At 47.6% G+C, this 23,619-nt stretch overlaps 1 protein-coding gene across 13 annotated transcripts in view; it reads right to left on the bottom strand.

The window, feature by feature from the left end:
- GSE1 (Gse1 coiled-coil protein) overlaps positions 1–23,619 on the bottom strand; it is a 425,723-nt gene that overhangs the window by 54,566 nt on the left and 347,538 nt on the right. The window contains exon 1 of one of the 13 annotated variants that reach the window (XM_083451800.1): positions 15,950–16,057. The exons of 9 other annotated variants lie outside the window; for them this stretch is intronic. The gene's annotated coding sequence lies outside the window, so the exon portion shown is untranslated. Of the gene's footprint in view, positions 1–3,054; positions 3,181–10,878; positions 10,900–15,949; positions 16,058–23,619 lie in introns of those variants that run through there. 3 more of the 13 variants (XM_083451802.1, XM_083451811.1, XM_083451801.1) reach the window with 3 other exon arrangements.

The raw sequence follows: 23,619 nt of genomic DNA on the forward strand, positions 1-23,619 counted from the left end.
ACACACCCACTCCTGGCCTTTTCTCCATTTCAGCAGTATAATTTAAGGCAGTGATGATGGGAGTCATTTTGCTACTGCTATCGTTTAACAACTGCTAAGTCAGAAATCCTTGCCAATCTACTGCACATTGTTCAGAGATCTATACTAAAAGATTCTAATCTATCTCCTGTGCATTCCTGGTGTAGATTCAGTACAAGCTAGGAACTATGTGGTCATCCCTTTGGATCCAGTTTGTCTAGGCTGCCCTCTAGAGGTTGTAAGAATACAAATCCCACTAGCCCCAGCCAGCACAGATGTGACTACAACTCCCATCAGCCCCAGTCAAGCACAGGTGTGCCAGTTAGTGCTGATGGGAGTTGCAGTCCAAACATTCTGGAGGGCCCTGGCTTGGCGAAGGAGGATCTAGGCATATTCCAGTTGAAAACACAGAGAGAAAATGTCAATCTCAGGTATGCACATAAATACGTGGGCTTGAGGGCAGCACTGGTAGGCCAAGCGGAGCCCTCCTGCCCCCCACCCTAGACCCATTGACTGTTGTCTCATGGGTGACTAGGGTTCTGCAGACTTTCTCAGTAGAGAGAAAGGCTGTGCAGGGCAGGACTGAAGGGATAAGAAAAATCTCAGTGGCTACATCCCCTGAGAGAAAATGTCAAGAAGATGGAAGCTTGCAATATCTGCTTCTTTTGACAGTCACACTCTCTCCCTGGCTTGGACACAAAGAGCTCTCTCCCTCTACCCCACCCCGAACACACGCACACACCTTTCTTTCTCTCAGGCAGATTAGTAAAAGAACCCAAGAAGAAAAAGGTTGAAGCTTAAAAAGAGCTGTTCACAGGATCTCAGCCGGAGGCAAGGCAGCCGCAAGTTGCCAGGAACAATCTGCCTGTGCGCACACAAAAAGCCCTGAACCATTTCAGAACGCCCCCCCCCCCAAGAAATAGAAAAGGGGGAGGGGGAGAGAACCCAGAAGAAATAAATCAAAGGCCGCCACAGCACAGGCATCTACAAGCATCCCCAGTTGCCTACGAATAAGAGCTGTGCTAAGGAAATCAAAGCACTGACACGGTCCAGGCCTGAGGGTAGCTCACGGTTTCCCCATCTGTTTACAGTGAATGGAAGGAAAAGTTAGAGTGAAGAGAGGCTGGCTTGAGGGTGCAGTTTCTGCAGGGCATTAAGGGGTTCAGAGAGCATGCTGGGCAGCTCAGGAAGCTTTAGTGTGGGACAGCATGCTGATGCCACCTAGCTAAGGTAGAAGGGAAGGAGGCAACGTGCCAAACCAGTAGATGCCATATTGTGCATATGTGTTCAAGGGATTGTGCTGCCACGTGCTCTGAAACCACGATTTCCATGGTCTCTTGGGTAGACCAGTACACTTGCAGAGTCCAAGACACTGTGTTGGCACACCAGAGCCTTAAAAACAGACTAGCACTGTTTGGCTCTTGGGCCATTAGGCAAAATGAAACTGCAAGTAAAAGAAATGACTCTATGTGCATCAGTGCCCTGTGTATTCAAGTCTATGCACACGTATCTGGCATCTGGAGACCTAACCTGGTCCCCTCATTCCCTCCCTAGACAAACACTTTCACCAAAGGAATCTCAGAGGCGGGAGAGACACAAGAACTGTGAATACTGCTGGTGAAGGGGATCTTGCTGGAACTGAAGGAAACTACTGCGGCAGAGAAAAGACAGTAGTGGAGGCTGAAGTCAGGGCAGCTGCGATGCTCCCATGCACTTAAAATTGCATCACATGACTGCAAAAATGAGTTCGTGCCATAGCATCTCAGCAGTCATTAAAATTCTTCCTAGACCTCATGAGCTGTAGTGAACAGGTTGGAGACACAGGCCACGCTGGTGAAATCGCAGGAGCCAGGGAGCTGCCCCAGCTAATGAAAGGGCATGAAGGCTTAAACTTTCTTCCTATTTTTGGTATCTTTTGGAAATAGAAGGAAATTGTGCAATATCAGCTAACAGAGACACATTTGCACAATTTATGGTTATTTGTGGTGATGATTTTTCTAAAGAATATGCAGGGAGGCACACACCATCCTGGCTGGGCCTCTGATAGATCTGTTTTTAATACAGAACTGCCTTTGCATGGAAGCAGCTCCAACCTTCAATCAAATGGCAACTGCCTGCAGAAAACAAGCTGCTGTCTCTGGGCGCAGCAGCTGGTCAGGGATAAAGCAGCCTCACATGATCTGCAGCACCCATGTCTGCCTGTGCCCAGTGCAGGTCCTCCCCTATCTATTGACTGCAGCCAAGTCTGCATTGATTCAGGAGGCTGACCCCCTTCCACGTCCTCTGCTCTGCCAAAGGCAGAGCGCAAATGGTAGATTATCGAGCGGACCCCTTTAGCCTACAAGGAGTCAGCAGGAATTAGCAGGAACTGGATGAATGCTCAGCTGAAGGGCTGCCTTACAAGAAAGCCATGCTGTCCCCCAACCTCTCCAGCGCTGAATGTGGGCTGTGACACCCCTGCCCTAGGACCATGCCTCTTGGGGAATGGAAGAAGGAACAGAGAGAAAACCCTTCAGGCACTTGGAACTGTCTCAGGAGACACACACACACACACACACACACACACACACCCCTTGCTACTAATGCCCTCAAATTGCTCCATCACTTCCACAGTTAAAAGGGGAGGAATCAGACCATGGGAAGCATTCTGAGAAAAGGCATAAAGAGACTCCTGCAATGACCACTCAGCCAGATTTGGTCCCTGTCAGCTGTGAAGCTAGGTGGGTGAGGGGAGGGGGAACAGAAGCACATGCGCCTTGCAAGGCTGTAAGAGTCCCTTAATTAGCACTTCTGTAATGAGTCTTCAAACCAGATGATATCCCCACTCTCCGCAATCTTAAGTCAATTTTAAATGGGGTCAGGAGCAGTCACAACTGTCCATGGAAAATATACTGGCCTGGTCTGGCTTCCACCCCATATCCCAGCACAGTGCAGCTGGCTTCTCTCTCCTCCCAGCCCAAACCCCACCCAGGCAATCTCTCTAGATTTTAGGGTTTTCTCCCCTAAACCATCCCCGTTCCCTGACAAAGCCCATACCTACTGTATCCCCATATGCTGCTTCAGATCTGGGGCACCTAGAGGTGGGTGCCTGGGATCTCCTAGGCAGAGCGTCTCTTCCTAGACTCCCTCTTTGGCACTATTCTACACGCAAAGTGCTCCCCCCTCCTGCCCCACGAGCCTTATGATGCTCTTCACCATCCCGGCACCAGAATGTCAGAGCCGCAGCAGGCTCCCGCCTTTGAAAAACAGGCACTGCTGATGTTGGGTCACTTAAAATAGAATTTCAAATGAGCAACTTCATTAGCATGGCTAAAATTAGCATCGCTCTTCAGCTTGTGTTGCAGGGTGAGGGGTGGGAGGGTCCCCCTGGCACGGGACTGTGACGCAGGGGACGCAAACAGAGGAGGAAGATGGAGAGGACACAGGCAAAGGGACTCTCTTTCTCCTTACATCTAAAATATCACACCCCAAAGCAAATGAAGCAAATCCTCAGGACTTTTTTCTCACTGTGGATCAGCAATACAGCCAACACACTGGGTCACCGTGGGTTGGCCTTTCTTTCTTAATGTTCATATGGCAAAACAGCAACGCAACTGCAAACTGTCCCTTCCCTAAAGGTGCTCATTTCCCGGAGTATTTCTGAGATGCAGAAACATTCACAACCAAAGAGGCCTTTCACAGGAGCACTTTGGGAAGCGCCCTAAGCTCAGAGGTAGAACCTCTGCCTTCTGTGCAGAAAGTCCCAGGGTCAGTCTTGGGAATCTCAAGACCTGGCTGGGAAAACCTTGCCAGAGACCCAGGAGAGCCACTGCCAGTCGGTGTAGACAACACTGAGGTAGAAGGACTAGTGGTCTGACTCAGTATGAGGCAACTTCCAAAGTGAACAGAAAGGGAAATGTTCATTTCTTGTCAGTGGTGGCTGGTGCCCCTTTGGACTGGTAGGGCAGAAGGCAGGGAGCTCAACAGTAGGTGGCGCCTGAGCCAATGACAGCCAGAGTAATTCTAGTTTTGTCCTCCTCCTCCCTAATGAATTCTACAAGGGCAGCACTGAGGCTAAGAAGGAGGAGGCTGGTAGGCAGTGAACCCATGGACTGGTTAGAAGTAAGAGATCAGGGAGGTGGGGGCTGCCTGAGCTTGGTGGGGCAGCACCCTATTCACCTTAATGGACCAGCCTCCACTGCTTCTTGTCGAACCTTCCTTTTGAAAATAGTCACATGAAGGTCATCAGACTGCAGAAACTTGTTAACGAAGTTATGAATTTGTTTTGCGACACTGTTCCAGCAGTGTTGGAAAGCATATACAGTATATCCACATTGCCTTTAAACTATTCACAGGCCATCTGCATGCCCTTACTCTGCACTGTTTCCAGAATAGCAAAACCAAACCCGCCTGCCTTTAAAAACAAACAAAAAAACAACAACCAAAAAACCCAACAACCAATGATTCCATAATGAAATCCAGAGTAGGGAGATGGTGGAGATGGCCACAAAGGCTGCATTTATACCATACATTTATAACACTCTGATACCACTTTAAACAGTCATAGCAAATTCCGCAAAGAATTCTGGGAAGTGTAGGGTGTTGTTGCTGTTGTTGTTTTTTACAGGTGCTGAGAGTTGTTAGGAAGACTCTATTCCTCTTACAGAGCTACAATTCTCAGAATGGTTCAATAAGCAATCCTTTCCCACATGGAACTCTGGCTGGGCCTTGCTAGCTGGGCCCGATGGGACCTGTTGCCAAAGACATTTGGAGGTCACTGGTTTGGCAAAAGTTGCAAAATGACTAGTGGCTTCTGGTATCCATCTCCTCCACTTCAGCCACTTGGGGCTTTGTGTAACCTGCAATTGCCATATAGCCACTGCATTGCCCATTAGGCATGGGACTCAACATCTTGACAATCACACCTTTCATCTTGTCGCTTTTATTCAAGCTCCTAGGCTTCTAGACTGGTTTCTAGGCCTCAAGATTTGCAGGTTTCCCAATATAACACTTGGGAAAACCTTAGATGTCATAGCAGATGTCTGAGCAGTGTGTGTATGAGATTCAGGGTCCTGGACAGCCTTCCCCTTTTCCCTGCGATGAACAGGAGTGCACAGATTATGCAAAATAAGCAAACCTATGAAGAAATGCTTGACTTGCGTTAACTTGGCCGTGTCAGCTTTCTGTGGCTCCCAGAATTGATTTTACAAGCTCCTGTAGGCTATACACAAGCTGTGTCTTCCATGCTGTGGATGTTCTTCCGTCTACACTGCAGGGTTGTTCTTTATCTGCAGCCACATGGGCAGGGAGCTTTAGCAATGTAGTTTGTGCTGAGATGGCAAATTCTGAAAGGAGCCATCTGATTCCACCCCGTGTCCCCACGTTAAAAGCATACAAAACACCCCCACCCCCAGATCCTCTGGCCCAGAGGTGCTTTCATTTCGGGCAGGAGATGAGGGGCACTGCAGTTGGTTGATAGAAGAGCCAGAGTGGCAGAGAGGCCATGCTCTGCAGACAGAGATGATGTACTGTATTTTTCGCTCTATAACACGCACCTGACCATAACGCGCACGTAGTTTTTAGAGGAGGAAAACAAGAAAACAAGAAAAAAATATTCTAAATGAAACAGTGGATGCATGATTTTTGTGGTTCATGCTGTGGCCACAGACATGTGATCTGACAGTGAGTTTGGGGTAGCCCAATGCAAAAACCCTGAGGATCCATGTGGATCCATGCTTTGTAACCACGTTTTTGTGCCATTGCGGCCCCATGAAACAGTGGGTGCGTGTGTGTTTTTTGGTGCATGCTGTAGCCATGGACATGCTATGTGATCTGATGGTGAATTTGGGGTGACCCACTGCAAAATTCCTGAGGATCCATGTGGAGAGCGTGGTTGATTTAAAGCAGCCAACCAGACAGGAGCCGCTTACACCTGTGTAAGCGGCTCCTCTCCGGCTTTGCTGTTTCAAAGAGAGCCACGGAGGAGAGAAGGAAGGGGAACCATGGATCCTCTGCTCACGACTGCAGCAGATCACCCCGCCATCCGTAGGCATTCGCTCCATAACACGCACAGACATTTCCCCTTACTTTCTAGGAGAAAAAAGTGAGTGTTATGGAGAGAAAAATACGGTATATATCTGGATGGAGATTGCCGAGAGGCAGCCACCTAACCAGGCCTGTCAGTGGGAAAGGAGGGGGCACTTCAGTGTCAATTAAACTTTGCTGCAACCACCTTCGCCCTCCCTTTACCCACCCCACAACCCTGGGAGACACTGAACTTGATCTTGGCCTCTTCCGTTCTGCCCTCATTATACAAGCATCTATTAAATCAGGCGCTCTCAGCCACTGACAGGGCTCTTGCCTACATGGTCAGGCTCGTGTAAATTAATTCCAGTAACAGCTGGGAATAAAAGCTGTGCATGCAGGTCAGTGATAGAAAGAGCTAGTGTGCACGCAGGCAGAGACTCTCTTACTTTGTTGCCAGACAAGGAAAGCAGGGGTGTGTGTCTGGGAACAGAGTCGGTTCCTATACAACTCTTTGGAGATTGTTCTAGCTCCCCAAAATCATTGTCTTGTGTAAAACAACTACTATTATCTTTGCAACCAGGCTTTAGCTGCAACCTTTTTTAAAAAAATCTACATTAAAAACACAAAAATACTAGAGTATAAAAACATGTATGCATTTGAGCATGTACAGATTGCCCTTCACTCTCCTCTGAGTAACCACAATCGGCACCCTCCCCACCCACCCCCTCTGCTTTTAAATACACTGCTGGGACTATAGAGAAGAGCACCCAGGGCAAAGGGCAAGACTTTCAAGCCTGCTTTGCAATCAGCCCTCTGCCCTCATCCAATCCTTTGCAGAGCAATCAGAGCACAGGTCAGGTCAACAGCAGTGTCTGAATTCAAACTTAAGACATCAAGCATTTTATCTAAATGGATAATTAAGAAGACTAAACAGCTTATGAAAACTGTGCTGCCTGTTTTCCTATGTGTTGGGCAGTCGGGGAGAAACCTCAGCCTCCTGGTTACAATAATCCAGGGCCAGCCAGGATAAGATGCACCACTCCTCTAGATCAAAGTACGACGCCATTGTAGCAATCTCCCAAGCTGCTGTCCCCAGCAAACTGACCCTAGGATTTCCTGCTTAATGCAAGTTTGCTGTCCATCTTTAAAATGGAGATAAGACCTTGCAAAAAAACAACCTTTCAGACAACTTTAAGGAGAACCAAGTCTACATATTTCTGAGCCCTTCTCTCTCCCCTGCTCTGTCTCCCACTTTCCTAAAACCGATGGGCAGCCAGTTCTCCTATTCAAAGAGACCAATCTGTTGAGTTATGTCTCCCTAAGCACACAACCACCATCCTAGGATAAATTGTTCTGATGGCAACGCAAGTATCTCCCGAAAATGTGTATAAAAAGCAAGCTTCTTCTACTCCATTAAATATGGTATCTGTGTCCCCCCCCAACCCCCCTCCCATAAACGGCTCAAGAAGCATTACTTATCAGTGCTCTGCTGGCCTCCTGCGGATTCCGTAATTACCGCTGCCTTTCATCTCCAGCGCTTTGCAGACACCAGGCTCTGGGCCTGCTACTTTGGTGCTCTGTAATTACTAGTTAATAGCTCAGATGAATTTTCTGCAGGTCCCTGTTCAAGCGCCAAATCCAGCCCGCCTTTTCCCCTTGACAACCCCCTTTGGGATAATTATACCTTGGAAAGCAGAGCTCAGCAGGACCCCCCCCAATTCAGCTGCAGGCCCGAATCCCCTAATCACCCCTTCTTGGTAATTTTTCATTACTGGAGAAAGAAATGTTTGTGAACAAATACAGGACGCCCCTGCGCCACGGGCACCAGGGGTCTCTCCCTCTCTCGTCCCTGTGAAGACATGTCTCCAGTGTTCCCCAGGAACAAGCTTTCCCCCAGGGGGACTCAGAGCGGCTTCCCAATGCCCCAGACACTCCCTCTGCATGCTCATATGCGCACAGAGAGGCAGCAGCTCATGCAGAGAGCAGCTCATGAGGCTCAGCTGATCCCTGTGGCCTGAGACACCTCATAATGCACTCATTCTCTCCACTGCTGCCAACATGTTCCCCAGCTTGGACGCAGAAATGGCATTCAGCCCAAGGAGGGCAACAGAAAGCAAAGTGTGATGCAACCTCTTTTTGCAAAAGGTTGAATCATCAACTGGAGGACAAGTTGGAGGGAGAGAGCTTGGGAAGGGCAAGGGGAGCCTGCAGCACTTTTTGGGGGGGGGGGGGAGCCCTTACACATGAACACCAAAACCTAAAACTGCTCAGAAATGTCTTATTTGGTCAGGGTTAAATAACAGCTTCTACCTTGGGGACCATAGTTTAATAGACAAATGGAGAATTCGCTGGTAGAAAAAAACCTCAACCCTTGTATAGGACTACAATTCCCAGGATGGGCACCATGTGACAGTCAAGCAGGTTGAAACACAGTTCTAAAATATGTAGTATAAAAATGCTGGAGGCAGTGGGAATTACTTACTCCTTGAGACTGTCATGGCCCCACTCCAGGCTCCCTCCAGAATCCCCAGATATAGGGATGTACTGTGTGATAAAAGCATCCAGGAAGGGAGTGTGGGGGAGATCAAAATGCAGTGTGGAAGGATAAGGCTATCAATGATTATCAGTCACAATGGCTATGTTGTACTCCACTTGCAAGCCTTGTTTCTGCAGATAAAAATGCATAGGACTGAGCTGCATGCAGTGAAAATTCTGTAGCACTCACTCATATCACTGGCATCTCATTCCCTTCCTATCTACTAGTCAAGGTGGCTTTGTTCCCTCTCCACTGTCAGAGGTGATATGCCTCTGAATATCAGCTTCTCGGAATCACAGGTGAAGGGAGCATTGTTGTGTTCAGGTCCTGTTTGCAGGTTTCCTACAAGCATCTGGTTGGCCACTGTGAGAACAGGGTGCTGGGCCAGATGGGCTGTTGGCCAGAACCAGCAGGGCTCTTCTTATATTCTTAACACTCATGTTTTTTCTCAGCTAAATATATTTTCATTCAAAAGGGAATCCTTTATTTTTTACCTATTGTTTTCAAAATTTTCAGAAATCCTCAAATCTCAAGCATCTGTCCTGATTTTGGTGATGTCAGGAGTTTCTTAATATGGGAAAATGTTTCTCACAGCAGCTCTTAAACAGAGTGGCTCTCTATGCAATTCCCTGAGTCTATTTACAAGTCAAGGAAAAGTTTCTAAAACAGCTCACTTTCCATCAGGATATGGAGTGAGTCCCTGCCTCGGGCAAGAGCCTCTGCTCAAAGCACTAAAGATATGTCCACCCAAGACCACATCAAGTCACACCTATGCTTTTCCATGAAACCCTGTGGGGGGGGGGGGAGCTAGGAACCAGATTGTCTGCTTTGTTCCCACCCATCCACAGTTTATCCTTAGACCAAGAGGTGTCAAAACCAGCTCTCAGGCAATGGCGCTACATTTGCCAACAAAGATTCCTCATTTTTCTGTACTGTGGGCTTGTTAAACTGCTGCTGCACTCCACCCCAGAAACAGCTGCACCCAAGAAGGTAAAGAGAGTGAGTAGCCTGCTGAACTAGGTGCTGCTTCTTTTTCATTTCAGAAAATCAAGCAGGACCCATTCTCTCCCCTGCAGGTATCGGAAGGATCCAGAACAAAGCCCTTTCATCAGATAAACTATCTATCTCAGAAGTCCTCCAGGTGCAAAAATTGAAGCTGTCACGGTGTGTAAGTAAAAACATGTTATGAGATGCCCATGGAAACGGAGGGGGAAAGCACAGTTGAGAATCCAGGAAAAGGGAGGAAAGGTGAACAAACAGAAACAGTGGGATGTGTCAGACACAGATTGGCAAGGTGGGGAGAAGGGATCTGCAGGTCTATATCTGGGCAATAACATTTGGGGCATGGCTTCTAAAGCTTTTTATTTTTAAAAGGCTTAAGATACTAGCTCTCAATTGCTGAAAATGAAACAGCAATTTCTGCTAAAGATACAGCTATCAGGCGAAACACACAGTAGGGTGGGCAGCAGATAGAATTTTGTTGGTTATTAGCATCTCTTCCAGACTTCCTCACTACCCCATCCCCATTTTTCTCTTGCCCCCATTATTTCTTCCCTTCCCCAATATAGTTCTATGATTCTTCCCTGCCTACTGCTTCATAAGATTCATCTGATGCATAAAAAAGTTTTGAGAAATATCCTTTTTTGGCAAATAAAATCATAGAAAGCTTCTAATTTATGCCACTGGCACTTAACAATGTTCACTGCTATAGTTGTGATTTCGTTTTAAATGTACCATTTTAGACTTTCCTGGGGTGAAGTTTGTTTGTTTCTTTAAATGCCCATAACAGACCTTAGAATTCTGCTGGGTAGGACATTGGTGGAGAATTGTATTTCATGAAGGTCCCAGATGTTGACCATCTTTCCTTGAAGGTAAACACTCCATTTTGTAGCACAGCTGAGTTCTCAATCTATAAAGTGTGTGTGTGTGTGTGCGTGTGTGTGTGTGTGTGTGTGTGTGTGTGTCCCGTGTCCATGTCCCCAGAGCCTAATTCACCAATCCCCAAATCTGGCCTAGGAAACTAAGGGTTGTATTCACCTAAGATATACTCAGAGCAGAGACACTAAAATGAATGAACCTACGTTTGGTGTGTCCATTGACCGTAAAAGGTCTACTCTGGGTAGGGCTAGGACTGGCTACAACCTCATGTTTGGGAACCAAGACAGAAGTGTTTGCACTAGCTGAACCACTTTGCACTTTGTTCTCTATCTGTCACAGACAGGGACAGAAGCCCAGATGAAGATTTAAGTGTAACTCAAAAAGCTTGCCTCCTTTCACACCACTTAAGAATCTGATTCTAATAAAAGGCATCCACTTACCTAGTTTTTGCTCTCACTTGTTCTCTGGGACCAGCAGAACACCACCCCTCTCCCTGCCCCCGCCTCTTCCCTGTTGCACATCCTTTCCATCAGCCAAGGACCAGCTTTGTGGGAGGCCTTCCCTGCTGTTTGAACGCCAGCCTGCCAATTTCCATTCTTTCTGCTGCTTGCCTGGCCTTCTTTCTCCCCCACCCTCTCAACCAAATAACAGAAGCTCTTTCCCCTGCAGCGTTATCTCAAGCAGGAACAGCACTTAGCTGCTTGAGGCTGCAGGGCTAGCTCCCCCTCCTTCCCTCCCTTCCTCTGATCCAGCATGCACAAGCCCAGCCCCTCTCAAGGAACAGAATTCAATTAATCTGCCAGAGAGACACCCACCTCCAAAAAGGCAGTGTGGTGAGAGTGCTCTGTGGGCTAATCGAATCATGCCCATTCAATTAAGCCACCCAGGAAGAATGCATGGAGATCAGCTGAGGCTGTGGGGACTGAGAGTTAGGCAAAGCTTTTTAAAGAGAGTGAGAGCGAGGAGGAGTGTGTGTTTTATAGAGACGCAGCCGTTTTACAACTATGATCCCAAGGCAGTGAATAATTCATAAAAAGAGAGAGAGAGGGTAGAGATGGAGCCTAACACTCACCCACCTGCAAGTTCTGAACACAACAAATCCTCAGCACAGAGGAGCAAGGATTACTTAATGGGCAGAGAAAAAGCACTCTGCACATCCTCAGTGGTACTTTCTTTCATATTCTGCTTCACACTTTCCCGAAATAATCAGAGTTCTACCTTGGGATTCATTTGCATTAGGATATTATGGCTGGTTTATCACTGGAAGAGTGTCTAACCAAAGCAGGGTTGGGCCAACAGGAGTTTAGTTTGGCTTGCCCATGGAAAATCCACGTTTTAAGCATAACAGGAGTTGAGATGGTCCTGATAGTTATGGGCTTTTGGAGCTAATCCTGTCCTCTCAGGCAGAAGGATGTGGCCAGTATGGCTCCCCCCCCCCCTTGCTTCATACAACAGAATATGGGACAGCCACTTCTCAGCAAAGCATCATAGAGTTTATCCATCCTGAAAGGGAGGCAGGAACCATACAGAAACAGGACTCCCACCACACCCGAGCTTGATGTAGGAGTAAATAGGTGCCAGAGACTCCACCTAGATATAATTCTTTAAAAGTGTATAGGCACCTTGGACTCAGTACAAGAGAGATACATCATTGCTTCTTTCATGGTGCTTGGTCACAAGCTTCTGAGTTACACAGAACTCTTCAACAACTAGAATAATAAATATTGATGGTAATAATAATAATTCAAATAAGCTACAAATTCAAACAGCAATGCAATGTCTTCATAGTATCTTAAACCACCAGACCTCCAGAGACCCCAAAGCCAGCAAATCCCACAACCCTACCACAGGCAGGATTGTCTAAATTCACCCCCAAACAGTTCAAACTTGCATTGTGCTCCCGATCACTGGGAGCTGCAACTATAGAGCTGGCAAGGACATAGCCACTGCAACCACCCCTACCACTCCAAAGTGCCAGCAAAGCAGCTGCCTCATGGCTTCAGTTAAGTAGTGACATACACTAAGATAAAAAATATATACAGCCTTATGAGTTTTAAAGCAATAAATATTTTTTAGATTTACCAGACATTGGACTGATGGGAGGCATCTTTCCTTTCTGCCTTCCAGGTCTGTCTTCCGAGAGACCTGGAAGTCATGCCTGAGTGTCTGGTTACAGTCCAGGATGGAGGCTTTGACCTGGACTGCCCTCCAGCCATCTGCGAGGGGCATCAGAAGTGACAGCCAAAACCTTCCCTTGTGACTCCCAGATGCTCCTGCAGGTCAAAAGGCAGCTGTAGCTGGCTGGGCAAGAGGCAGCTTTGCCAAACGGGAAGGGGACAAGCCGTGGATTGCTCAGCCTAGCCTAGCTGATTTCTCACTTCAAACAGGCCTGCACAACTTGTGACATACTAAGACAGTGTTCCTTTATTTATGTTCATTAAAAAAAACCGCTATTGGGCTTGGGGAAGCCCAGCCCAAACCACTCACGAAACAGCACCAGAGCATTCAGAGATTCATGCGGCCAATTGTGCAAGATCTTGTTAAATAAAAAAATTAAGTGTGCAGACTGCAGCAGCAACAGATGGACACATGTGAAGGAGCACCTCCTCTGCTAACTTGGGTAAGGCAATCAGCAGACAAGGCACTGCTTAAGAGCATAAGTTGAGTCCTGCTGGCTCAGGCCAAAGGACCATCTAGTAGTGCAGCATCCTGTTCTCACAACAGCCACTCACATGTCCTAAACAGGATCTGACTGCCACAGAAACTCTCCCCACTTGTGATTCCCAGCAACAGGTATTCAGAGGCAACATATATGTGGCCCTCAGAAGTCCACGGTGTGTGGCTCGTGATGAGGATTTCTCATTACAAGCTGTATCTGCTTCATACTTTTACTGCGGGGGTTTTATGGTTTGCTGAATATTCATTAATTTTGTAGTTGTATTTTATTTATTTATTTCAATGTATTTATATTTTATGTATGTATGCATCCTGTCCTAGGATATTACAAGTGAGAGGTGGGTAAGAAATACAAGAAACAAGAAAACAAACAAACCCGAAAGCCATACGCACATCTCTTCTCAAATCGGGGTGGGATAAGGTGGCAGGTCATCCTGCCAAATTCAATGGGAGTGAGAGGGGGGAAAGTGCTGGGTTAGGGGGCTCTGAGTTCACCCAGGTCTCAACTTGCAAGGGAAGGAAGGTTCCATCTGCCTTTGGGTTCCTGCCCACCCCCACATTGGACTTTGGTTCTACTTCCAAGTGTTCTATTCCCTCCACCCCAACACAATTAAGGCAAATGCACCCACCCACCTGACACATACAGATATCTCCTAAGAGTTCAACAATCCTATTTTTGAGATCTCTCAGGAACAACCAATGCCAGGTAGGGAAGTCTACAAGTACCCAGTAGGCCACACTAGGATGCTGGTGGGTTTGAATTGGCTAAATGGGTTGCAGCAGGTTGCCCAGGACCCACTGGGCAAGCAAAATACAGTCAGCTGGGGCCACTTTTGCCCTGACTGGCTTGTTCTAACAAAAGGTCTGTCCAGATGCAGCTCTTTATCAGTGGAATAAGAACATTCTACAGTCTTGCAAAAGTTGTTTGGCTAGGACCTTAGAGCGGTGTTATCCAGCAAGTCCAGGTCTATCCTACTCCACTTGCAAAGCATGAAGAGGAGCTGAGCTGCCTCTTATTGCACTGGGCCCTGACCTAGCAAGCACAGCTGGTTAGGGAAAGGTTATTCTGCTCCAGTGATTCTTTCTTCCTATGCAAAGTTCCACCTGGGTAATGATTCTGAAAGAAAGAGACAGGCATGGTACCAAAAACACGTCCAATATCTGCAGTCCACAATGCCTGCTGAGCAGTTTGCACCCTACAAGTGTTGATGACTGTGGGGCTAGCAAGGGGTTTTAGCACTGTGTCTTAGTCTGCTCTCTGGAGGCGCCCTAAGAGGTACTCCATGGTTCTCTCTCATGAGCCAATTAGGTTTAACATCTTCTCCTGCCCTTTGTTTTTCTGTCCCAACAGATGCAGTCTCTTCATTAAACTGTCCGCAACTGACATGCAAACAGATGCATTTCCAGGAAAACCACACCCCGCCCTCAACTTTCCTTCTCTAACATACACAGCAAAACACACACACACAGGTGTTTTTCTATCCAAGGCTGAGAGCTCTTTGTTTTGGCAGGGCTTCTCAGTATGTCTAGATTATTATTTCAAAAACATTTTCAGAGCTTGTCAAGGCTGACCCAAACTGACCCAGGGGGACTCCTGAAGCAATCACACCCTTCTCACTTCAGATCAAACCCCAAGATTCCCCTGGTTATATAAGGTTTCTCGCCAAACTGCCCTACACCACCCGCCCCCCCCCCACTCCCAATAAATGCAGCCTTGCAAAATGCAAAGGATTGCTAGACTTGTAAAGGTTAAAGGTAAAGGACCCCTGGCTGGTTAAGTCCAGTCAAAGATGACTATGGGGTGTGGTGCTCACCTCGCTTCAGGCCAAAGGAGCCAGAGTTTGTTCACAAACAGTTTTCTGGGTCATGTGGCCAGAGTGACTAAACTGATTCTGGTACAACGGAACACTGTGACGGAAACCAGAGCACATGGAAACGCCGTTTACTTTCCTGCTACATCGGTACCTAGTTATCTACTTGCACTGGTGTGCTTTTGAACTGCTAGGTTGGCAGAACCTGGAACAGAGCAATGGGAGCTCACTCCATCTTGCATATTCAAACTGCTGACCTTCCGATTGCCAAGCCCAAGAGCCTCAGCGGTTTAGACCACAGCACCACCCGCATCCCAGCTACACTTGTAAACGGTTCTAGCAAACAATAGTTACAGGACATTGCCCATCTCCCCAGTCCACCCCTAACACAGGGTTTCAGCCAGGCCCTAAATTCTAATTTCAGTACCAGGCAGTGTTCAATCATGGAAGGTGACTTCTGAACAAGTACAACAGGAGTAGGTAAATTTAGGGTTGTTGGATCGCTGCTGTCTTTTACTAGACACCCTGCTTCTCAATCTATCAACCAGAGTTGGGTGCTAAATACATACAGTTAGAAATAAAGACCCCCTGAGCAGTCCTGAGCCTAGAAATATTTTTTTCAGTACTAGAACTGAACCCAGCTCACATCTCCTTTCACACCAAAGTCTGCTCCTGGATGGCTTTCTTCATTTCGGCAGCTTAATTTAGGTGGAAAAAGTTGATTTGTTGTCAAAATTATTTAGGAGTCAGAAACATTTGCTATGAGTCACCAAGAGAGGTTCCAACCCACCTTCTGCCCACCCTGATATAAAGAGTGTGCCCCCCCCCTAAGACGCTGACCACTGCCTTTCTTAAAAACACGCTCAAGCACTGTGTGGGAACAGCGCTGTTTCCTGAGCATGTTTTATTTGTGGTGGAGGCTAGATGTTTTGCAAAAATGAAAATGAAGCCTCTGGGCTTCCAAAGAAGAGAGTGGGGGGAGGCACCTGGCAAAATCAAAAGAGGACTCTCCATTCAAACTCACCTTCAAAAGGCAAGCAGCAGCCCAGAATTTCCCCTCACAACCAATGGAATCAGAATCATTCTCCGGCACCTCTCTCTCACTCTCTCTTTCGGCAGAGGCGGCCCACACAGAAGAGGGCGGGATTTCCTGCTTGTGTCCCTTGCCAAAAACCACCTGCTGATGCTGCAAGACACACCCTGGGGTGCCAGATAATTTCACCCCTCCCACCCACTCCTGTTCTTTCCTGCGCTGACAGTCCTGGGAAGAAAAAAATAAAAAAGGGCTGACCTTCTCTGCAGCAGTTAGACAATGCTGGCCTCCTCTCTCTCTCTCCATTTTCTGGAAGGTTTCCTGGGCCCTGAGCAGCTGCACAGCAGGCAGAAATCCAACAGATGAACTTCTCCACAGTGCTGAAGTGCACTTCTGAGAAAACAACTTCCACCTGACACTTTGCAGAGGCACAGGACAGAAAGAGGTGACAGCCCTCTGTCATCACCTTGCCATTCTGGTGAATTTACACAGCGCCCAGCAAGACCTCTAAATGAAACACATATAGGATTGCAGGAAGCTGCCTTATATCAGCCTATTCACATAGCTAAGCCAGGACTGTCTTGTTCTCCAGCTGGTCACAGGTTTTCAAGCTCTCCGGCAGAGCAAAGTGTTCCCTACCACCTGTACCTGATCCTTTTAATTTGAGATACAAAGGGATCTTCTGGGAACAAAGCCCTCAGCCTTGGTCCCTTCCCAGGTAGCAATCCTTTGTGACCCCTCTATTTTCTTCTCTGCCTATACCCTTAACACAACCCAAACAGGATTTCTTTTTGCTGCTTTTGTGCACTTGCCATCTTCAGAGGTATCTGAGCCCTTCCAGAGCCAGGATTTCAGCTAGCCAAGCCATCCATTTATTTACTGAAGTTATAAAACCCATGTCTTTTGGGGTCTAGCAGCAGACCCACAGGGCATCTTACCCCCTCCAAAAGAAACTATGTTAACTTGTTGGTAAATGTTTGTCACAAGTTTGTCACAGCAGCCCTGCAGCTAAAAACCTCCATCTGAAAAATGCCTTCTAAAAATATATATATATTAATCACAAGTTACACCCGTATCCTACTATTCCTTTTAAAGAGATCAAGGTAGCCTACAAAGGTTCTCCTCCACCCTTACACTGTCATATTAAACTCACAAGAACCATCTTTTTCATACATATTATAGGTGACCATTTTAGGTTGTTTTTATCTTTGTTTTCAGTGCTTGCTTCTGCAAGTCACTTTGAGTTTACCTTGTGAAAAAAGTGACTTACAAGTGTAAGTCATCATCACTACTGTCATCATTTTGGGAGCTGACTGAGGCCAGGCATCACCTCTTAGCCTAAGGCCACACATTTGAGTTTCATGGCTATGGGTGTCTCTTGTCAGGAGAGATTCAAGCACATACTGGAAATGTAGGTTTGTTCATTTAAAAGTGGAATAAAGCTCTCCGTGGCACTAGGGAAGGGATGGGGAACTTCTGTGGGCCTCCACACACACTCCAGCCAACATGGCCAATAGTCAGGGATGATGGGATTTGTAGTCCAGCAACATCTGGAGTGCTACCATTTTCCCACCACTGCTCTAGCCTGACACATGGACTTTTGTGGGTTAGGAAAGTGATGGGGAAATGCACTGGGAAGTGCAAGATGAACAAATGATTGATGAGAAGATGTGTAAACACACTGCAAGAAGTAATAACAATGGCCCATTTAGTCCAGCATCCTGTTCTCTCAGTGCTCAACCAGTTGCCTCTGGGAAACTTGCAAGCAGGATTTGAGTGTAAGAGCACTCTCCTCTCCTGGGGTTTCCAGCAACTGGTATTCTGAACCATTACAGCCCCCCAGTGAATGTCTGTTGTGGTATAACTGCCCAGCAAACAAATCAGAATGAACGTTCAATGAATACCGAATATGATTTAACTTCCATGTAAGTTTTGTGCAAGCAAAACAGGATGAATGCTTAATAAACAGGTCATCTGGAGGAGCCCTGAATGGGGATTTAAACCCAGGTCTGTGGACGTCCCACAGAGCAAGGAAGAGACTAAGTGATTGCCAAAACCCAGGAGCCTGCTAGTTAAACAGAACTTTCCTTCAAGGCAGGTTTTCAAAACCAATTAAGTGGAAGCTTCTGTGTGTGTGTGCGTGTGTGTGTGTGTGTGTGTGTGTGTGCGCGCACACACACACACACACACACACACACGAAGAGTGATGCAACTGTAATTTGGTATTAATCCAGTGAAGTTGATTTGTTTATTGGCTGTGTTCATCACTTTTGCAAAGAAGTCTCAAAGTGACTTACAAAAATATGTAAACGACAAAGTAACTTACACAAATATTTAAGCTACAGAAAGCTGATTGTTCCCTACAACAAATAAGCAGGAGAGATGAAGCAAGAAATATATGCACCACTGAAGGAAAAATTATGAAGTGAATGGATTTTCAAGAAAGATCAGTGCCTACAAGTGTGTGTGTGCGAACGGTAGCAGTATGCGTATCTCACCACAACCATCACTAAGATGTAGGATAATAGCTTCCTGAAAGGACCTCAGCAACAAGGTATACTTGTGGCAGGCACTTTAACCAAGATATGCTGTATCTCAGAAGCTGTCTTGCAGATTGGAAGATCTTACAGGTTGGTTCACTCTCAATCAGGAGCAGGGCAGAGAGTCCTTAAGTCAGGACTCTGTCTGACATTCTATTTTCTGCCATTGCCTTGGCCTGCCTTATGAACAAAAGTGGCTTGCCCTTTTACACAGGGTAGAGTGCAGGTGGGTGGGAAGGGACCACAATGGACTCCAGTGTCAGTGAACTCATTTACAAGGTCTGTCAAAACAGTGTGAAGTTCTCTTGGAGAGAAGTCGCCTTTTGCCAAGGAAGGGGCAAGTGGGGTTGCTTCTTCAGGCATACTGTATTGAATACGGAGTGTAAGATAATGTGTGTGTGACAGACAGAGAGAGAGAGAGAGACAAAGACAGAGACAGGGGAAACCTCTTGGTATGAAACACAACCTCAAGCTCCATTCCTGTGCCCCTAAGGTGGTGGGTATGAGGGAGTCAAGGGGGGAAGCCAGGTGTTCATCACCTTACCATTTCATGAAAAACACCCAAGGCAGAGATTAAGAGTACAATATACTACAATGGACCCATAAGCTGCGCTGCCTGAGAGCTGTAGACTTGAACAGCTCCTGGGATCTTGTCTCAAACATCTAAAGATTCAAACAGGATTGTTGCAGGCTGCAGCGCATGAATGAGAAAACCTTCCTCTTACAGCTCCTCTGCTTCAGGGCATCATCTCGTTCCTGGAGGCCCTCTCTATGCCACTGGCAGCGCCCGACAGGCAGTTAGCTCCCTTGGCATTGCTGTGCCTGGCGCAGGTGTGTTCTACTCCAAGACATTCCCCCCCTCACCCGACAGCCGGGCCTTTGAGGAGCCCCAAGCGTGTTTGTCAGCACTTGCCTGGCACTGCTGCTGAGGCAGGCGCCACACACGCCCCGTGTCTTTGCCCTCGGCGGGAAACTGAGAGCTGGGAACCTGCCATCCTCTCCCCATCTGTTGCTGATGATGCTGGCGGGTTTCTGGCAAGGGGGAGCTGCCCAGAGCAGCAAAAGCAGAACCTGTCTGCCTGCCGAGTGAGCTGGTGGGTGGGTTGCATGTGCGTTTGGAAGGGGGTTTGGAAATAAACCAAGACAGGCAAGCAGCAGGCGAGGACAAAGGAGGACTGAAACGTGCATATTATACCCAAATCCCCTTGGCTCTGAAGAACTGCTTAGGCTGAACTGATATGCAGGGCAGTGGAGCACAGGTCTGCCGGTGAAGAAGGTGGGTCCCTCCTGGGATCAAAGCAGCACAAGGAGAGGCGCATGCACTGCCTCAGGAGGACATGGAAGAAGCAGAGAATTCCTAGAGGGAAGTAAGAATGTATGTGTTTTCTTGCAGGGGTGGGGAGGAGGGGAACACAGGAAGCTGCCATTAGTCCACCTGGCTCAGTATTGTCTGCACTGACTTGCAGTGGCTTTCCATGGTTTTAGATTGGATGTTCCCTGCCCTACTAGGAGACACCAGAAATTGAACCAGGAACCTTCTGCATGTAAGGCAGGTGATCTGCCACTGACCTATGACAAAACAATATGAGTAAAATAGGAAACTGTGTTATACATAGCCAGCTACTACTCTAACCAGTTCAGTACTGACTGCACACTAACTGGCAGAAACTCTCCAGGGTTTCACACAGGAGTCTCTCCCAGCCCTATCTGGAGATGCTGGGGATTGAACCTGGGGAAACCTGAATGTAAAGCAGGTGCTCTGCCACTGAGTTATCGCCCTTCCCCTGGGTCCCAATAAAGCTTCCTGCTACAGAGGCTCAACAGGTGTCCAGATACAGACTCCCTGTTTATTGCTCACTGGCTACAGGGCATAGAGCTGCTATTGGCACATGCAAAAGAAGTTTCACTGAAAACATCAAACTGCTTCTCATACTGGAGGCAGTTCTCACATTCAGCTGCTGGTCACTGAGTGGAGAGATATCAAAGAGACATAACATGTCTGTGTAAATGACTGGTTGTGATATTTGTGCCTGGGAACAGTCACCCCCCCCCCTTAGTTCAGCTTACCTAAGAGTCCTTGCTGGATTAGCCCAAAGATCTGCCTACTCTGGTCTCCTGTTTCTCAAGATGGCTAGCCAGATGCCTCCGGAAAGCTCACTGGTCAAGTGTCAAGGCAAGCGCCAGCCATGGTTTGCCCCTCCCCCAAACACCAGAAGTTTGTAGTGAGCAAAGCCTCTGTATTTTGCTGCATGTGGCTTGGCTCATTGGTTGGAGTCATCTGTAACAACCAGGTCTCTGCTTAAGGCACACATGCTCAATCCAGGTTTACATCAATTCATCCGGAGAGACTAATGTATGGAAGCAGAGACCCAAGTCTCTGTGGCCTTCCGGCCCTAGCCAAATGCTCCAAATGTCACAGTTGCTTGTTCTCTGTTGGTTTCAAGTGCTTTTGTTTGAATTGTTTTGAGGGGCTCCAAAGAGCTGAGCACTAACAACATCCCCCCACCCACCCAGGATGTACTCATGGGTCAGAGAAGCTGCATTCGCTGTAGCAGCCACTAGGAGGCAGCAACCGGCCAGCTGTTGCTCTGCTCACCCACCAAGGCAGGCATCCTGGTACCCAAGGAGCCAGCTGCTCTGAAGAACCAGGTGACTCTTTTATTCTTCTATCCATCATAGAAGAGGCCCACTCTAGGCTGTGAGTCTCTGAGCCAAGCTAGATGTGATGCCATTCAAACAGTACATAACAGAGTGAATGGATTTTTAAAAAGTAAATTTCAGGCACAGAATGGGGACTCTCCCCTCTGTTTTTGGCCCTGTTCTCAGGATGGAAAATACTGATGCTCCCATTCTGGAATATCTGTCTGTCTGTCTGTCTGTCTGTCTGTAAAATGTTTTTGGATCAGGAAGGAGCCTGCAAGGAAGCAATGGAGCAGTGGTTCCCAAATTTTTTCCTCATGGGTCATTTGAAATATTGATGAAGGTCTTGGTGGAGCTCTTAATAATTTTTCTGCTTGTAGTAACAACTGTAATGCACTGTGCTAGGTGCATGGTTTTTAATTTTTTTTTACAGACAGGCTGTGGACCGCCTGAATGAAGATCATGGACCAGAGTTTCATAAACTCCTGGGTCTAGAGAGTCCAACTATAGGAACTGTGCTCCCAATTCACCAATAGTAGAGTTGCCTTCAAGCTTCATACTGGGACAATTAGCATAGGGACCACAGACTACATAAGCTGGGCCTGGGGCTGTGCTCTAGACAAGTAGAACCTCACTAGGGCAGCTCCTCCATATGGAATGCAGGCAGGCAGGCAGCCACACCAGCGCCAGGGGCCCACAAGCACTGTTACAAACCTCCTCATTCAGGTTGTGATGTGGAGGAGAGGAGTACCCTCACATCAACTCCTCCCTGTGTTATTCTCCCCCCCCCCCAAAAAAGGGGAGAAAGCCAGACTTTATTGGCTTCCAGAAGCAACAGTTGGTTACCAAGCCCAACCAAAGCTGAAGGTCTTTCCTGGCTCTTTGCAAACAACTCTGCTTTTCAACCTTGACCGGCTTTTAGGCCTCAATAGCACCAAGGACGAAACTAAGTGCAATGCCATTTCACACAAGTAATAGCTAAATGAATGGTTTGCAAAAAATAAATTGAAAACTGGGGGACAGAATCTGTACTGGAAGACTGGTATAGGGGGATTTAACCCTTTGCCCCCACAGCTGAAACCCCAAACTAGATCAGAGGTCCTGTGTCTGCTATTAGCATTAGGATAGAAAGTTCCTTGTTGGTCCCTGTTTTAGAATGCTGTGGAGTGATGGTAAAAGCATTAAAGCCCCCACCTCTCCTTCCCATGCCACAGTCCCAATCAAGACATACCCTGAATTTACTTGGGGTGGGGAGGCTAACAATGTGTACATCTTGCTTGGCCTTGACACCCCTTAAACAGACTGGGTTACTATTTCTTATTTTTAAAAGGGTAGGAGAGAGAAATATGTGTATATAGATAGACAGATAAATAGCTCAGGAAGATCTAGGAGAATAAGAAGTGAACAAGGCTTATGCTGAAGCACAACCTAGCCTAAGAAGCAGTTTCAAGTGCCAGGAGACATAAAAGTACAAAAAGGGCATCAAAACATGCACAGAGTTCACTTGCCACACCTTTCTAAGGACACTCATCCCCTGAAGTCTATATAGGGCTTCTGGTCTGGAAGGATAGCTTAATACCAAGGCTTCAACTCCTTCCCCAGATTCTATGTTCAAATATAGCACCGGGAGAAGGTCTGTGCCACCTGGCGTCCTGAATTCATGCCAAGCCCAGCGCTAACCTAAACCTTCTGCCTCCCCCCTGCCCTGCTTCATAAAATATGGCAGGTCAGGCTCTCTGGAGCCCTGGCATCTGAAGGATACACCAATTACCTGGCAGCGGCAGCAGGTGTGCAGGGAGATTTATAGTCTCTCGCAAAGAGCAGCAAGGTAAGCGTGCTGCGAGTAGAGGGAGAAGCAGCCCATAAATCAGGGGATGCAGGGAGGGAGGGAGGGAGGGAGGGAGGGAGGGAAAGGCGGATGGGAGCTCCTCTCCCTCCTTGCCCTTACACCAGCAAGGCCAGCTCACTTGGTAGGAATCGCCAGAGGCCCTACAGGCAGGCTCCACCTGGCACCCGGGAAAGGTTGCCAGGAGACGTAGAGCGTGTGCAGGTTCAGCAGCGTCAGTTAAACTCCTGGCTGGCTTGGCAGCGCGCAGGCACCTTGAAAGGGCCATAATGATAGTCAAGCACCCTTCAGGAGCTCGCTGCCATTGAACTCAGCCTGCGCCGGCTGCCGGCTGCTCAAAAAAGGCAGCTATTTTGAGCTTATGGGAGCGAAAGCAGCGGAACTAATAATTTATTACCAAATGTGATTGGGAGAGCGGCTTGCTCTCTCCCTCTCTGGCTCCTGGCAAATAGAGCAGAAAAGGCAGAAAGCCAAACCCAGAGCACGCTGCTCACCCACTCTGAATGGCCGAAGTGTTTGGAAGGAGGGAGAAGGAGAGAAGCACTTGCAGTTGGGGGCAGTGGGGAGCATGGGGAGAAAGGCACGCTTGTGTGTTGGTGAGGATGGGGAAGGAAAGCTTCCTAACTGATCAGAGA

The sequence above is a fragment of the Podarcis tiliguerta genome, assembly GCF_965153285.1.
Source record: "Podarcis tiliguerta genome assembly, chromosome: 8".
Lineage (NCBI taxonomy): Eukaryota > Metazoa > Chordata > Lepidosauria > Squamata > Lacertidae > Podarcis > Podarcis tiliguerta.